Source organism: Centrocercus urophasianus, unplaced genomic scaffold, assembly GCF_019232065.1.
Source record: "Centrocercus urophasianus isolate 14NV4802_14NV808 unplaced genomic scaffold, USGS_Curo_1.0 seq_23, whole genome shotgun sequence".
NCBI lineage: Eukaryota > Metazoa > Chordata > Aves > Galliformes > Phasianidae > Centrocercus > Centrocercus urophasianus.
In genome coordinates, this window is record NW_024884789.1 from 6189036 (window position 1) to 6206629 (window position 17594).

General features: G+C 41.3%; 1 protein-coding gene across 1 annotated transcript in view; it reads left to right on the top strand.

Annotated features, from left to right (window-relative positions):
* AGBL1 (AGBL carboxypeptidase 1) overlaps positions 1 to 17594 on the top strand; it is a 281145-nt gene that overhangs the window by 171614 nt on the left and 91937 nt on the right. The window lies entirely within an intron of this gene.

Genomic DNA, 17594 nt, shown 5'->3' on the forward strand with positions numbered 1-17594 from the left:
AGCAGAAGACTTCTTGGTGGAGAAACTGAACTACTTTCCTGTGGTCGTAGAGGATGTATGGCTGAGGGACTCTTGTGCTTCAGAGGAAGAGATCTGATCTTCCACAAAGTGAAAAATAATGCTGAAGCAGCAAAAAAGAGCTCTATTAAAATAAGTGCAGTTCAAACTTAAATAGTTTGTCTTAAAGAAATCGTTCAAATACAGGAAAAGCTGCAGAAAAAATCCATTCCTCAAAAGTCTACACACAGCTCTTAACTATTTGAATAGTGAACAAGATCAACTGAAAGGTCTTGTTGATGAAATTGAGTGTAATTGGTTGTACTGAAACCTGATAGGGAAAGTGTGGTTCTGGAATTTGAGAATCTGCAGATACAGAGCAGTCCTGTTTGAGAGGGAAAGGATAATCAGCGTATGCAGCTTGGAGGAGGCGGAATGGCAGCGTCTTCATGTTCTGATAATTCAGGTTTACATCTTTGCAGGTGTGCTGACAAAGTTTAGCTAAGGAGACTGCTTGTCCCACAGAATCAAACTGCAAAATGAGATGAGTTACCTTGTAAGTAAATGCATTCATCAGAAAAAGTAAATGTGTAGTTCTGGACTTCTGTTTGGGTGTTATATACCTGAGATTTCATGTAGGGAGCAGTAAATACTATTACAGACTCTGAACATTACAGATGATTATTTTCTAGCACAAAAGATGTTGTATCTAATCTATCTCTATTTTGGACCACATTATAATAGGAAAGGTGAATTAATCTTCAGTGTGGGAGTTGGTGGTTACCTAGACACCGGTGATCATGACCCAATTATGTTTAATATGGGCAAAGGACTGCATTTCTATTAACATGTGTTCATGTATGTTTTTCCCTTAATAATGGATAATATTCCAGAGCTGAGGAAGTATTAGAAATAAAGCAGAACACAAGAGGAAGAAAAAAATTACAGAGGCATTATAAATAAAAATTGATGTTTTAAAAATAGATTTTGTTACATACTCAAAAAAAAGCTTAATTCTCTAATCTGGAATTGAGGACGCATTTAATTAAAACCCATCTTGGTGTAACAGTAAAGAGAAGGTGATAATTAGAGCATAGGGGACAGCGACTCGTAACACTGATGAAGAATCTATACAATAGATGGATTGCAACGAGGTGGATTTCACTTATTTTAGTCTGTTTCTTTTTTGTTAGTACTGAGCATATACTGGAGTTTCTGAATGACATGAGTGAACAACAGTAGAGGTCATTTACCTAACCATGACTGATCAAAGATATTCTGAGAGATAAATGCAAAGGTTTATTCTCTCTGAGCAAAATAAAAAGGGGAAAATGGATATCAGCCAAAGTAACATAGGAATTAGATATGGGAAGCTAAGAATATAACTGAAAATTCATGGCAGTCACTACTAAGAGCAGTAAAAAAGAATTTAATGCGATGACTGGAAAATAAAAAGCTATCCTTTGTATGTGGTCTGATCAGAAATGTAACCTAAAACCCAAGGAGCTCTTTTTGAGAAAAGCCACCTCAAACCTGGGATACTTTACAAAGAAGTTTCGCCTTAGGTTAAAAACTAAGAAGTTTTTCCCAAAATGTTCCTAATCAAGTCTCTGACTGTGTTCCACCTCTTCTTAGCTTTTGCAGAAAGCTTCCTTTGGGGGTGCTGGAAATAGCAAGTGAACTTCACAGGAAAATTGAATCCGAAATTCATACAGAAACACAACGAGAAGGGTTATTTTTCAATGAGTTTGAGGAAGATATTGCAAATGAGTTTGAGAGAGAAGTACCGCTACGTACAGCAGGAATAAAAAGCCCTGAAACACTGTCCATTTTGCAGTAGCTTATTCCTGGTAGAAATGACTTCTTTTACAAAAATAATTTTAAATATGTCTATGTTTTTGCCACATGATCAGAAGGACAGTTAGCATCTCAGTGGGAAGTATTCCTTTAAAAGCTGATGGCCAGCAGGCTGCAAGTGGAGAGACTTGTTCTGACTTGGAGATAAATATAAAATGATGTTAGCTTGTGAGAGAACTGAGAATTGAATTAAGTAGTTTATTTGATTTGAAATGCTAATTCTGTGTGAAAACAATGGAGGACAAGCACTTGTGAAGATATTTCCTCTGCCACTTTCTTTTCCTGTTACATTATGCCTTCAGTTCCATTGTTTTATTGTTTGTCTTGTATTCTTTTTCCCAGCGTTGAAAAGTAATAGAGTTGGATCTGAGTGTCATCTGATTTGGGTAGAACGGGCTGTACAGCCATGCTGTGATGGCCCAGGGCATGCATGCATCGCCAGTTGGCAATGATGGGAAAAAGGGAGACAGCTCTGTAACACAGCATAAACACGCTTGGGCAACACAGTACCTTGCTCACAACCTTCAGATGTCCTGCACCTGGGTGAACAGGTACCTAAATTCAACACCGTGGCCAATACTGCCACTTTCCACCAAAGATGAAAGCACTGAGTGAGCTGTGGGTTTTATGTTCCCTGCGGTCTGATGGTGCATGGGGAGTTTGCAGTAGGCAGCTGGACACCATTTTCCCAGTGACCTTTTGTGAGCAGCCCTCTTGTCTTTTCTGGTGAGGGAGAATGAAGTAGATGGAATCTGAAAACAACTCAGACTGGCTGTGAAATAGTGACTGAAAGGTCACTTTTCTGATCAAGCCAGTGTCTTTGGTGATTGGAATGCCTTCCAGAGGTCAAAGTGCTGAAGTTTTTCTAAATCAAGCACTCTTCCACCAGCCCTCGTGTGCACTGAAATGGCTGGAATTTCTGCTGATTCATCAGTTGTAGATAACTGTATTACACAGGCTGAATATCTGCAGCAAACTACCAGTACTGCTTCTGTGGTTTCATGCATTTGATCATCCCTTGCTCATACCAAATCCTTTAATTTGTGGACCCTGATGTATGATTATACTGGGGAGTGATATTAAATGTCAGCTTTGAAAATGGGCCTTGTCACGACTAATACAAAATTCACTCCTGTTGTTAATTTAATGAGATAGAATGACAGACATCATACATTTATTAAAAAACCATAATTATATTTATATTAATGCCAATCTCTGCCCAGGGGAGATTCAGGCCTGGCATAATAGGACGTGTTCATAATGCAGAAGATTTCTGAATATAGATACAGTGAGAAACTCAGGACTGTAAAACTGAGGCCATGTTGTAGGTTGAGACTGAGTAGCTCTGAGATGCTTGGATGGCAGTTGGGTGGATGAGGCTGTGAGCTTTGATGGAGATACACGATTAAAGCTCGTGCCAGGCCAACAGCTTTTTGGTTAGTCCACATGCTGCTGGATTGGTTGAAATTCACTGAGGTATTGACTGCTCTCAAATGCATTACATTTGTATGTTCATTCACTTTAAAAGGTCAACGAAGCAACTTGACAATTTTAAAGGTAGCCTGCTGTGTCTGAAGTATATTTAGTTTCATGCTGTCTTCTCTGCAGGATATGATATCGAGTTGTTCTGGTGTTATACTGAGCATGTTGTGCATCTTTATGTAGACAAGATCATTGCTCAGACCTAGGAAGCAGATATAAGAATTGCATTTTTTTCCTGAATCTTCTTTTGTACAATTATATTGTTTTAGGAAAATGGCCCCCAGTTATTACTCTGGTTTCTTCCATCTGGTTGCATGAATTTCTTGGGAATAAAGCAGATTTCTGGGACAGTGGCTGCTCTGCTTGTTTGGTTGCAGGAAGCAAGAGCAGCCCCTACTGAATTCAGTAGCTCCTGTCTGTTGCTTATGCTGATAGTGTCCACTTCTCCTACGCTGCATACTGATGTGTCCCCTATCCTTGGTTTGCTTGCCTGTCACTATAAACAGAGGAGAACAAAGTTGACAGTGTTGGATTGAAGGGCTGTAAGTGGTTATTGATTCCCTGGCTTCTTGTATGCATAGAGATGGGGTATGTGTTAGAATACAGACACGAGCACACAAGTGGCAATGGCATGTTACTACCAGTGAGTTATGAAGTGCACATAATTGTTTTTTTTCAAATAGATTTGTATATGCAGTAGCTAGGTGCACATTTGTATGCTCTTTAGAGGATGTGTTTGCGTGTCATACAGGAGGTTGTGCCCAAAGATGTTTTTATGTATGCATTTGTTTCTGGTTTTAGGGAGAACACAAAAGGTGTGCAATTGACATTGCTTTAAATACGTCCCTGTATTCTGTGCACCTATGTGTAGCACATGTGGCTCCTTGAAGGTCTGTATTTGCTATGTACAACTAAAATTATGTTGAAGTGTGCAGCGTTCCTCTGTCATATGACGCTGTTTCATGGCTGTCAGTGTGAAGAGAAATGGAAGGGATGCATAAGTCTCACCCTCTCTGCCAAATCGTTCTTGCATAGCGCTTGTGGGAGCCTGGATTATCTTGTGAAGGGGCAAGGAAGTTCATTTCTAAATGAAAACTGAAAAGAAAAGGTACACAGCAATGATGAAGTTCAGGTTTCATTAGCTTTTGAGATCTCTGTTCACAGGCAAAAATCACGTTTCCTTGGTGACCTTTTAATAAATGCAAAGCTAGGTGGGAAATCTGTCTTTCAGTTCCTTTGCATTTGTAACTAATTAGAGGTATGGATTGTGGTGTATAGGATTGCAATGAAGCCTGCTGACAGACAGCACGCTCACAGCGCTGGCATTTGTGAACGTGTGCCTTGCTGTCCTGTGGGCTTCCATGTGCAGAGGAGATGGCTGTCTTCTGAGGCCGTGTTGCATCTCCTCTTCTAGCTGAGATTGGAGCAGAAGGGTTGGGCGGCCTCCTCACACCGTGCAGCTCAGTTTAATGACAGGTATTGACAAAAAGGGGCTAAGGTGGTGGAAAGCAAAACAAAGCAGGCAACTGCTGTCAGTACTGGCTCTCTAAGCTGGCGTGACCTGCTGCGTTGTAGAGTAAGGGGAAGTGCCTTATTCCTTGTAAGGTTTTCTCATTACTGTTCATCCAGTGTTTATCAAGATGTTGAAAAGAACACAGCACGTGTTCCTTGACTCTTCTACAGCTTCTTAGTACTATCTTTCTCAGCATAGGGGTTGTGGAAATCAAACCAATCTGGTTACGTTTTGTGGCATAGGAAGACAGGGTAAGCAAGATTTGCCACAGCAGTGGGTGTTAGAGAAGTTGCTGACAGAAAGCAGAGAAGACAACAGACAAAAGTAAAGTCGGATCCTATTTAAATACCTTCAACCTCTTGATTCAGAGATACAATGTATAAGTGATGAATTGTTTGTCATGTTTTTGATACTCACTGCTTCTGGGCAGACATTTGATCTCAGGGTATTCAGGTAACATTTTAGTGTCTGCTGTTAGCTGCTGTAACGTGAATGATGTCTTCTGTGAACTCACTGCTAGGAAGGAGGAAGAATATTAGCAAAATTTTCTGTGTCTCTTTGGAATAATCTTTTGTGATGCTTTCTGGAAGAGAAAAGCTCAGATTTCTGAATCTGTGTGAAAGCATTCACAGATGAGGGACAGCCCAAAGAGAGGTTGGTTTTATAGTGATAAGATCTGGCATGTTATCTACTCACATGTATTGTAAGAATGAGAAGCACATGATGCTTCTAGGCTCTCTCCAAATATGTAAGCACAGTCCATTTAAGGCCAGATTGCCTTTGCTCGAGATTTTGATTGGTTGGAATAAATGAGGGTGAAATTTTGAAGAGAGATTTTATTTCATGTACATTTAATAACACGTATTTCAATCCCCAAGGTGCTTCATCAAGTACCCTGCTCTTCTCAGTCAGCTCCACTGATTTCACGTGAGAGTGCACAGCTGTGATATACTGAACTGGATGTGAGGTCTCATAAGTCCTCATCTAGAATTCAAACAGTAAGAAGCTTGCAAAAAGGCCAGATCAGTCACTGAAGACCTTCTCTTTAAGACAACCAGAGCACTCCCTAAACAAATCATGTTTTACCCACATTACTTCTGTGTCTGTGTTACAGAGTTGGCACAAAGCCCAAATACATCTCATTCGTGTGTATACACTTGACAGTAAGAGGAAGGGGGAGGTGGTGGAAGTGGAGAAAAAACTCATAAAACCTTTAATTCTTGCATGGCACATTGGCACTTTTGTGTGCCATAGCACAGCTACTTGTTGTATGGAGAGAACTCAGTCTACAGGACTGTGCAGGATTTGCATCCTGTTTGGAGGAAAACCAGCAGCAGAGTACATGGAGAGGATACTTCCACCTGCCTCTGCAGGCTTACTGCTTGCCTATGAATGAATGATATGCCCCTATGAATGGATGTACGTACTGCTCTTACAGACCTGGTGAAAGAACCTGTAGTGACTACAGCTAAAACCTTGTCTGTAGTGACTGATCCTCAGTGGATTTTGGATGCAGAAGAGAGGCCCCAGAGCTGGACAGAGCAAACAGGGAAGTGGTTTTCAATCACAGCCATCTTTCACTGTTTCCAGTTGCTGAACCATTTTTTTCTATTTCTTTGTTTAAGACTGACACCAAACATTAGGGGCTTTGGAGTGGCTTTAGCGGAGTTGTAGTGGGAAAATTCAGAAGTGGTAGAGCTGGGCCTGTTGAGTTTGGGAGTTGGTGCATTGTCCAGTCCAAAACGATAGTAACAGAGAATATAGAATGGACAGAGCTAACGTCACTGAGTCACAAGAGACACAGCTGAGGTTTATGGCTATAAATGACTACAGCATGCATAACCTATCGTGTGCTGACAAGTAGTATGCTAAATTCACATACAGAAGGAGTGGAAAAGAACAGGTATATTTTTCCCAAGTCATTTGACAGTCATTTTAGATTTTCATTAGGAGTCTAGGTAATTAGGAGTCTAGGTAAAGGGGCTTAATTTTTATGTTTCCATTTAGTCATATTTATTCTGTTATTTCCTAACTCGTTGCTGAAAAATTCCATGTTACAGTGAAGCAAATGCATCAGAAGTACAATTCTGTGCCATCCCTTTATATTTATTGAGTGGTGACAGGTATTGCTGAGTGTAATGCATTCACTTATAAAGACCTGAGATCTGTGTTCTTATGTTCTTCTGTTTATAATGGTAACTGCTGAAGATGATTAGCATGCTGTTGACAAATGCCTGAAGACCACGTGCAAAATTTATGAGAGAAACAGATAGGAATGTTCCCACTTAGCTGTCTGCCTATTCTTTTTGAATTACACATTAACTGAGTGTTTGTACTGCTGGGATGGGTTTATGCAGTTAGTATTTGTGGGTGCAAACTAGAGACTGTGCAAGACTATAATATTAAAATGAATCTGGATACACATGGGTGTGGAAAACAGTCCAGTATGTGCTCTCTCAGACTTTCAGGTGTTCAGTTGTGCACCAGTGTGTCTGATGAACGTGTAACTTTAATTGCATATTTATGGATGGGTTTCTGGTAACACTAGAGTCTTAGAAATGTGCCCCTGTGCATCTGTGATCATGTAAATGTGTGTATGCACAGATCTACATACGTGCCTGATGAGAAGTGCACAGGGTTTCCAAGTAGGAGGTAACAGAGTGTACCAAAATCTGTTGGAAACTCCACTGCATTCGCATTCAGCCATCATTTTGTGCTAAGAAAATGGGGGTTTTCCTCTGTGAAAGAAGAGGCACAAACGCAAGAGGGCTTTTGTGGCCCTGACTGTGCAGCTGATTGTCAATCTGAGACCGAGGACTTTCTGTATGTGCCTTTTTCTTTCACTTACCCTCGTAGATGTGACCTCTAGAAAGAGAAGCTAATAAAGCCTTATTTCCCCTTGAGAAATGTGCATAAGAGCTTGGCAGAAACTGCCATTTCTTGAAAGTCATGTCAATTTTTCCACCAGCACCAGCTCCTCCTTTTAGTCTCTGAAAAAAAGGCTTGCCAATAAAAGTCCAGAAATAACTTCTCTCACTACAACCCGTGTTTGCCAACAATAGCTAAGGAAAGGGAATCTATTTTTGTAGCTGGATTGTAGTGAGAGATAGCTCTGTTGGCCTTAACAAAAATGAACTTGACACTTGAAGTTTAAAGATTTATTTATTCTGAAAAGCTTTTTTAACTAAATTCAAATACATTGGCCGAGAGGTGATAACTGTTAGTTATTTCTGAACAAGAAGATGTCAGCCAAGTGAAAGTAAGGTAGTACAGTGAGGTTGGTCTTAATCTAGCCGTGGTTTAGGATGTTGTAACCTCTGTATTGAGGTTTATGGGAGAAAGATAGTATGTGTTCATCTTCTGAGAGAAGAATTAGGGTCAGTGCTAGCAGTAGGAGAAATTGAGATAATACCAGATGGTATACCTATACCGTGTCTCATGGCCTCCAAGCACGGTAAGCAGACCAGGCTTCGGAAGAGTACTTGGGTTCAGCTATGAGCCTAAGTCATTAGGCAAGTCCATGGGTCCAACGTCAAAGCAAAAACACAAGTCAGTAAGTCAGGATAAGGTCTGGTGATGTCAATGGGATCAGACAGCTCAAAAACTGCTTGGCAGGTCCACAGTGACAAGGTGAAGCTGGGAGGTCAGTTCTGTGAGTCAGAATCTAGGCTCGTAGGGTGTGTGGTCAGGTAAAAGCATGCAAGCATTGCAACTGGAGCTGGAGACCAGCACATTTACGACAGAGCCCTGAGCTGAAGTGGGGCTCTTAGGATAGGAAGAGGGTATGGGTGAAGGCCCACGTGGGCCTGGTTGAGGACCTTTATGGCCTGTTAGTGCTCTCAGAGCTCTGAAAGAATGATTAATTTCACTATCGGAGTATCGTGTCTGGGTTGTCTCTGTTCCATATCAGAACTGTGGAACAGCTGCTAAAAATAAACCCTAGAAAATCTATTCAAGACTTTATACCAGACCCTGTCTGTGTTGGGCAGGAGATCTGGGGTTCATTCAGCCAAGTATCTGAAAACCTCACAACCAGCTGGGTGTACTCAACACGTGTGTTAGCTGCTCATCTTGAGTTTTGTAACTTAAGCTATTAATTTAAGGCTTCTGTTCACTCTGACTAGCTAAGAGCCTGACAGGGACTGTAATTCACAGGCATAAAGCTCTGACAGCCTCTGCTTGTAACTACCATATTGGGCAAACTTGATGTGCAGATACGTTTCTTTTCTTAGGAGACAAAAACATTCAGGTATTCAGTTGCTGTGATAATGGCTATTCTAATAGAAGCAGACATCTTCTTACATTGTTTCTGTCTCCTGCCAATCTTGAGCATCAACACTCTCTCCTGAATTTGTAGCTTTTTAGTCCTTCTATTTACTGAAAGTCTGGTGTTCTATGTTGTCTTTCTGAGAGAGCTCAGATTCCACGTGTCTGTCCCTGCTGTGCAGGATAGAAGGTACTCCTCAGGTGCCCAACTGCATCAGGTGCTCAGGTGCCCAACTGCATCTGCAGAGCTTTGAGGTTCTTTGTCAGAAAGTAGTGCTCAGAGGCTTGCTGGTACTCCAGAAGCTGCAAGTGACCCAAAACACCGAGCAAGGGACTCCACACTCTCTACAAGTGTGGGATAGGCAGCGCGTCTGCCTGAAAGAAGGACTTTATCTCACAAAAAAAGAGAGAAGAGGGAAGTAACTGAAGTTTAACTGATGCCCTGATCTCTGCAGCTGTCTTTCATCTTGCCTGAGCGAGTCTGATGTGGTGCTGTTGCTTCTTTACAGAAAAAGACAAGTTATTTAAGACTTTCATTTTTTCTTTTTTTAAAAAAAATCTTTTTTTTTTTTTAATATGGCAAAATCTCAAATTATTAGCTTCAAACAAGTTTGCTTCCAGCAGTGAAGGGTAAAGTATAAGAGGTGAAGAGAATTGTGGCTTATCTTCCCAGGTCTGCAGATGTCCTTCACTAGGTGCCCTTCACTAGGTCACTCCTCCTCTGATTCAGCATCCCTGTTTGCAGCTTGCAGTACTGCTCTCCTATCTCCCAGAGGATATTCTGCGATTAATTGAGGGATGTATCTAAATCGCTTTAGCATGCAAGCCAAAAGTCATCAGGGACAAAGCTGTTACTAGGGCAGGAATAAAGGTCAGACCCTTGCTGACATGGTTGTCTTGATTAATTACTACACTAATCTCTATAACTCCTCTTCAGCAAATATAATTTGGCCTCATCCTTTGCTTGTTTGTTGATTTTTTTTTTAATTTCTTTTTTCCTCCATTTTAATTTCCTTTAATTTTTTTTCTGCAACTTAGTGGTGAGAGAACTAATGAAGAAACCCATGTGGAAAATACTACTTCTCTCTTTCCTTTCTCTTGACCAAACCTATGCCTCATTCCCTCCTTAGTGTCTGTCACCCCTGCTAGTGTGAGAGCTTTGCCAGAAGAATGCCTCTGCCCAGTTAAATGTGCTCAAGGCCAGGTTGGATGGGGCCCTGGGCAGCCTGAGCTGGTGGGGACTGCCAGCCCATGGCAGGCAGTTGGAGCTCGGTGATCTTAAAGGTCCCTTCCAACCTAAGCTATTCTATAATTCTATGATTCTTAGGGATATGAGGAGTGATAGGCAATTACTTGAATTACTAGGAATATGATGTGTGGAACTGGCAAAGTCAGTTCATTTGATACTATTTTCCTGCAGCTTTTCTTATGTAGGAAAGTACAAGATCAATGCAAGAAAATCTTGGAGTCCCTGTTCCCTGGGTGAAGCCCATTGAAGGGTGGAGCAGCCAACCATGGCTGAGGGAAGGAGATGCTAGTAGTTTGGATTCCGTGACTGAAATAGCTTTGGGAACAAAACACAGAGGCTGTCCAGAGTCTATTAAGGATCACCAGCAACATCAGAAGATACAGCGGGCCTTGGAGAGGAGCAGAAGGCAGACTGAGTGAACGCGTGTGGTGAAGGGTAGTGAATCGAACCCTCTTTGGATGAACCAGAGGGACGGTTCCCTCCAGGTTACTGCCCAGTGGGAAATCAAAGAAATGAAGAAAATCACTCCTTGTTTCCTATTCAGCTCTTCATTTGGGCTTGTTGTATTTTCCACTCCTCTGTGATTACATCCGTGTGTCAGTCAGGTATTGTTTTCTGCTTGAGTTGGGAATGTTCCCTAAAGCTGTTCCGAGCGCGCAATACTCTCATTCTCTTTCCCAGGCCAATTTTGGAGTGAATTTTGGCAGATTACACAAGTGCAGAATGTTTACTGTCCTGTCTTACATCATCATTTTCCTGTATCATTTATTTTTCCTTTGACAGATTTTTAACACTGCCAGTCTAATATGCATCAGAGATTGTAGAGTATTACCATAATGCAGTGTATTGTGGGTAATCCCATGCAAATTGTTCTGTAGAAAGTCACGCTAAATTATCTTCTTGGGGGGAAAAAGAAAAAGGCTTTTGCTTTTATTTTTTTTAACTGTTTGTTCTTTGGATTTCAGAGCAACTGCCAGAGGCAATGATTTAGAACAGTTGTTGGACACTCAGCACCACGTGAGGCGATGCTCCTCCTCACAAGACACGGTGCTGAATGCATGGCATTGTGTGCTGTACTGGGTTTATTGTATATGTGTCTCCAGTGTTTACATTTAAAACATTGGTAGTTTGTCTAAGGAAAAATCTGAGTGTATGTTGGGTTGGCGCTGTGAAGGTAAACGTTGCCAATTTTTCCAGCTCCACTGTACAAACATATGTAGGAAATATCAGTTTTTATGAGCCTGAAGCATCAGATGTACTTGAAAGTGGTAGATCTGATCATATGCACTGTGGTTTTCTCTTCTTTTGTTCTTTATTACCAAGGTCATTTGCTTTCAAACTTGTTCTTTCTGAAGTCTGTATACTTCCCCAAACTGAGACAGTAATCCTCTTTCTGGGCACTACACTTGACTGCAGTGGAAATGATTGCAGTGTCACAAACAGAGGATTATCGTTTTTAGTGGAAATCATAAAAGCAGGTTGAAAAAGACTTCTAAGAAAGAGGCAGCTTGTTCTTATGCAAATTTTCTCAGGTAGCACAGCTGCAAGATGAGAAGCCTTGAATGCCCATAATCTGGAGTCAGCATCTTCTCTGTTAATAAAGGTTTGCCTGCATCACACTGTGAATGGTCAGTAGGTCTCCAAAGACTCAGAGACGTAGCTTATTCTTCTGAGACCTAATGTCTTTTTTTTTTTTTTTGACCTGATGCTCTAGAGGTTGAGGCATTACTCAGCTGCTGTGCATTTGCTTCTGGCTGGTCTCTGAAAAGCCAAAGTGAAAATATTCATTGCGGAACAAGAGGAAACATAAGCTGCTTTTGTGTGAGTCACATCAGTTATCCCACTTGCTCCCCCTTACCCTACTTCTGTCTCTCTGATCTTGTTTCCCTTTCTTCAGTCTGTTTCTTACAGCCTTCAAACATCTGATTTCTTTCCAAAAGCACAGTAAGCGGAGATGTTGGTGGGATTATGGAGTGGAAAAGGCTTATAGGTGGTTTGCAAAAGTTTGTGTCTAATTGGTACTCATCCTTGGTAGATAAATCCAAATGTCTAAGCTCATGCTGCTGATCGGTTTCTTATGGTCAAGCACCATGGGTTCATATCTCCTGTAATAATGTAGAATCTTCAGCCTTTGGACTCTGCAGACCTACAAATCCTGATTAGCAGTTGATAGCAACTGTTTCACCTGGAGGAGCTTATCTTGATGTTTGGCATCTCACTGTGTGGTCTGTACTCCCAAGACCCTTCACAAGATGTCCCTTCTAACCAGCCTCCCAGTAAAATGATCAGTCTTGCTCCTTAGGCCTTTTGGTAAAATCTCTACTTTGAGATAACTTTCTCACATATTCTTTAACCCTTTCTGTGGCTTTATTGTATTATACATTTGCTGCATGAAATTATATTAAATCAAACAGGCAGCAAAGAGGATTCTGCAGCCTGAGTGCCACTCAGTGTTACCAGCTTGCCCTGGGTAGCTAGGACACAGTACTCAAAAGAGAAAGAGAAAAATGAAATGGTCAGATTTTCACTGTTGTTGCTCATTCTTCTAGTAAATGTAGCAAGCAGCAAGAAGTGTCCTCTGTCAGAATAATTATGCTGACACCCATTAGTAAACAGCCAACGAGCCCCTTATTTGTACTCCCATCCTTCAGCTTCAAAGGGAACAGTTACCAAGCTGGATTCCACACCAAAAAGTATCTCTTTCCTCTCTGATCTGAACTGGGCATGAATGCTCTTTGTGCTTTTCTGTGTATCTTTGGCTTGGAAAATCAATGGTTCCTTTGTTGTTTCAGAAGTGCTAATACAATATATTCTGGAACTGTAGTTGCTTACCATCACTGATCTGAAGTTGGGGGGAGTGTTAGGTAGGGAGACCAGCTTTGACAGCTGAAGATGACCAAAGAGAACTCATGAAATTAAAAAAGATGAAAAATTGACATGAGGAAAAAGTCTCAGAGTAAGGGGATGGCCATTCATTGTATGTAAAATTTGAGAAATGAGAGAGGAAGGCTCAGAGCTGCAGATGGCTCTGTGCCCTTACCTCTCACTCATGGATCTCTTTGTGAAGACATGTTTAAAGTAAATTTTTAGAGAGACCAATAAAGAGAAGTTCTTGTGCTGATCTGTGAATATGTGCACGGTAATTTAACTGCAGGAGCTGGCACGTGGTGTGGCCCAGGCAAGAAGACTGCCCTGGGGTAGAAGTTTTGCTTTGGTGCCAATGGAAGCAGGAGTTGGAGGAAATGAGGGGTTTAGTATAGGACAGACTTAGATCTGGAAAAAAGAGGCATGCTCCGAGGCATGCTCCAAGTCATGATCAAAAGGCTCTGGAAGGAAACAGTGGACCCTCAGGACTGGAATAATAAGGAATTGTGAAGGCTGAGATTTGGATGCATTCTGGAGCTATTTATGCTGTCCTGGAGCCACAAGCACATTGGCAGAGCTGGTAGGCAGCCAGAACAGGAACAGAGCTGAATGCTGTGGGACTGCGTTGGCTGTTTTATGCAGGAAGACAATGCCTGCATGTTATCTGTTGGTGTTATTTTATATTCAGCCAAGGCTGCAACACACAGAATCAGGTAAAGCTCAGCTTTTATTCCTATAAGAGTTGTAAGGGAACAAAGGAATGGAAGATTTGAACTGCTGAAATCATTAATAATGACCAGTAGAGTAGATAGCAGACATGTAAAACATGCTGTGCTGCAACGCGCTGTGATTCCTTACGTTTTAAAATTTACTCCAGAGGCTGAGAACCACCAAAAAAAGAACCACAAGCACTGGAGAAACACAAGGACAGGGAAGCACAGTGACTGAGTTAATTACCTTGATGACGTGGTGGGTTGTTTGCTTTTTTTTTTTTTTTTGAGTGAAAGAGGGAAGGAGAAATGATATATAAAGTTTCTTATTTGTCAAGACTCATATTTAAGTGAGCAGCATTGATGGACATCCTACATAAGTCAGAACTAAGAAGAAGAGAGTTTCCTGCAAAAAAAAAAAAAAAAAAAGAAAAAGAAAAAAAAAAGTTGGAGTTTTGGAGTAAGGCACAAAAGGGTCATTTGTATAGTGAAAACCTACTTAAAAGTCTGGAAAAATAGGTGGGATATATTAAGCATCATTGGGGTGGGAAGAAATGGATAGTAAGGTGACTCCAGCTACCGCTCTGAGTTGGTCTGTATTTCTTTAATGACTGAAAAATGAGGAGAACAGTAAAATACTAAGATTTATTGTTTGCAGCTGAGATGAATTATACAGTAGGAAGGAGGACAGCAAGATTGTGGTTATGGGAATGGAAGATAAAATGCAGACGGTGGCAGGGTAAAGCGTGTTTGAAGGAGTAGTTTAAAGCATTCAAACACATGGTTGGGCTCTGAATTAGCTCTTACTGTTCAGAAAAACATAAGTAGCGATTAGAAAGACAGCTCAATAAAGATATCTGTGCTATGTGCAGCAGCAGCATTAAAGAAGAAAGCGAGTAAGATGCATGTGTATGTGAAAAAATGTAGACTTGGAAGATGTTATAATATCCCTGTAGATGTGAATGGTAGTACCTCCTTTGGACTACTGTGTGTGTTATGGGTTATTTTCTTTGTAAGAGAGAAAAATAATGAAAGGGGGGCTAGAGAAAGCACATGAAGGAGTTTAGTGGCCTGGAAGGCAGCTTCGATATGGGAGAGTATTAGTGATACTGGAGCTATTGAGAGAGAAAGGGAAGGAGTGCAGAGAGGTCAGCAGTAACACTCAGCACTGCTGGGGAGAGGCTTCACAGTGATGTGGATATTTGGTGGCAGCATAGCAGGAAGCAGACTCGCCACCCCATTAAATTCCACTCCATGTAACATTGCTGCAAGGCCAACTTGCAGCTTTGCTGGTCTGCTTGTGTCTGTAATGTGCTAGCATGGAAACAGAGCACCAGAGATCCTGTGGGGCAGACAGCTATCAGGCTGGAGCATGCTGTGATGTCTGGGTCATGCTGTGCTGGCTTCTTGCTAAATGCACTCTAGTGCCTTTGTCATTATGTTGGTGCAAAAGTGATACCGTCATCCATCCTGGGGTCTTATTTTGGATGGGGAAGAAAAGCACACTAGCCTTGCTGTATGGTTTTGGTCACTACATATTTTCATCACCTCTGGGTTAGGCAGAATAGCATGTATTTTATCAGAGGGAGAGGGAAAGGCTTCAAAGCTTCCTGCATTGCAGATTATAGCATAGTGAATTTCAAAATAAAATCTACTGTGGAATTTCCCAGTATTGTTATTGTAAATACTTACTCTACTTTAAAGCCACACAGAAAAATAACAAGGTGTTGTGTAATGTAAAACAATATGGAGGGCGTTTCATGAAAAGATACAATTGCTTCTTTATATAACACATAATTAACCAGGAGAACCTCATAGTGAATGACGTTATGGAGACAAATGCTGTATTAAGAATGTTCAAAACAGGTTAGACACTTTCTGAATAGCATCTGTATTTACATTAGCCAGAATAAACATCATAAATCCTTTTGTTCCCAAGCATGTAGTGATCACCAGCCAGGATTAGGAAATTATTTTACTCCCACGGTGAAATATGGCCAAATGGGTTAAACTCATAGCTGAAAATGCTTGGGTGGGCCTGGAGTCTGCTCACTTTTCTGTATGCTGAAGTCACTCATACAAGCAGAGAAGTGGAAGTAGAGAGGGAGGAAAAGTGATCCAGGGATTAAACTGCCAATTTAGGACTTGCAAAAATTCAACTTCTTGCTTTCCCAGACTGCTTTTATGAGCTAATTCATTTGACACAGACTCTCAGATGTACTTAGAGCTCCACCTCACATTTAATCTTCAGGCACCTCAGGCTATAACCTGTCTGTGACTTGTTCCAGGTTCCACAGAGTTCACATAGCAGAAGGTATATGCGTGAGAGAAAGTCGTGGGTAGACTACAGATGAATGTTCAAGGCACAGTCAGATGGGGTAATACCAGTTAGCCTGTTGCCAATACTGGGACCTGCATTAAAGAAAGGAATTTTCTTGAACAAAGCACTTGGTTGTCACCAGTATCAAACAGCTTTCTTTTCTCGCACTGCCCAGAATCACTGTATGACCTTGAACGGTTTCCCCATTTCTACTTCTTGTATGCCAAGTAGGAGAGTTGATTATCTGGAGCGGTATTTGTTTTCTTTCAGGAAATAGCACTTATTTTTTTATTTATTTTCTGGTTTTTTTTCTTCCCTAATTAACAAACAAGCAATGACAACAACAAAAGCATACTGACAATTCCCACTACCTTTGTTCTTTGCCCTCTGGACCTTCAGTACCATGTCTTCCTCCTGTTTCCTCCACATGCATTATGGCTAGTTGGTAATGTGAGATATGCATGATGTACTGGTAACCATTTGAACCGGATCATGCAGGTAGACTTCTTCCTACAAGAGTAATCCTTAGATCAGAACTTCAGAGACTGCTGACCCAGTCTTTGCAAAACAGCGCAGGCTCCTCTGAAGTGCTCCGTTCTGCCTTCGCATATTGTTCGTTCAGCCTCTTAGGTTGTGTTTGAGAAGACATTGCGGGAAGTGGTGAAAGATTGCTCAGCCTCTGCAGTGAGGGATAATCTTTAATGCTAGGTCTGGGTCCATCTGGAGCCTAAAAATACTTCCCTAGGATGTCCCATGGTAATGGATGAGACAGAAGACCAATGTCTACTACTCAACTTTATTGGAAAACAAGAGCTCTGCAAGGAATAATGTTTACCTATATGGCTTGTCTACATAGGGGAGAATATCTTGGTTTTGCGTTCTATTTTTGTCCATCTTTTATTCCTGATTCTGCCACTTTTCACATGTTATTTTCAGTTATGCCTGACATAAATGTGTACATTTGTCCCAATGATACCCAAAAAGTGATCTGGCAAAACTAGACATTCAGGTACCCTGTACTACCTTTGGTCTCGTGGAGCAGCGCAGAAGAGGTGTACCAGCATACAACAAGCATAGAAGCATTCCTTACCCAACCACTACTGCTGTGTGTGAGTGTGCAGTTTCTGAGGGAGGGTGATGAGAATGTAGTCCCATCCTTGTGCTCACCTTGGATGGTTTTCTATGCTATCTAAATAAGTAGAACTTGACCACCAGTTTTACTGTTTGCTAAATCCTCAGTTCTCTTATTAGCAGGCCTTTCAGGCCTCTTTCTCCTTTCTGATCTGCTTCCCTCCATCCCTTAAATAATCTTGCCTTGTTAGCATCTTTAGCCAG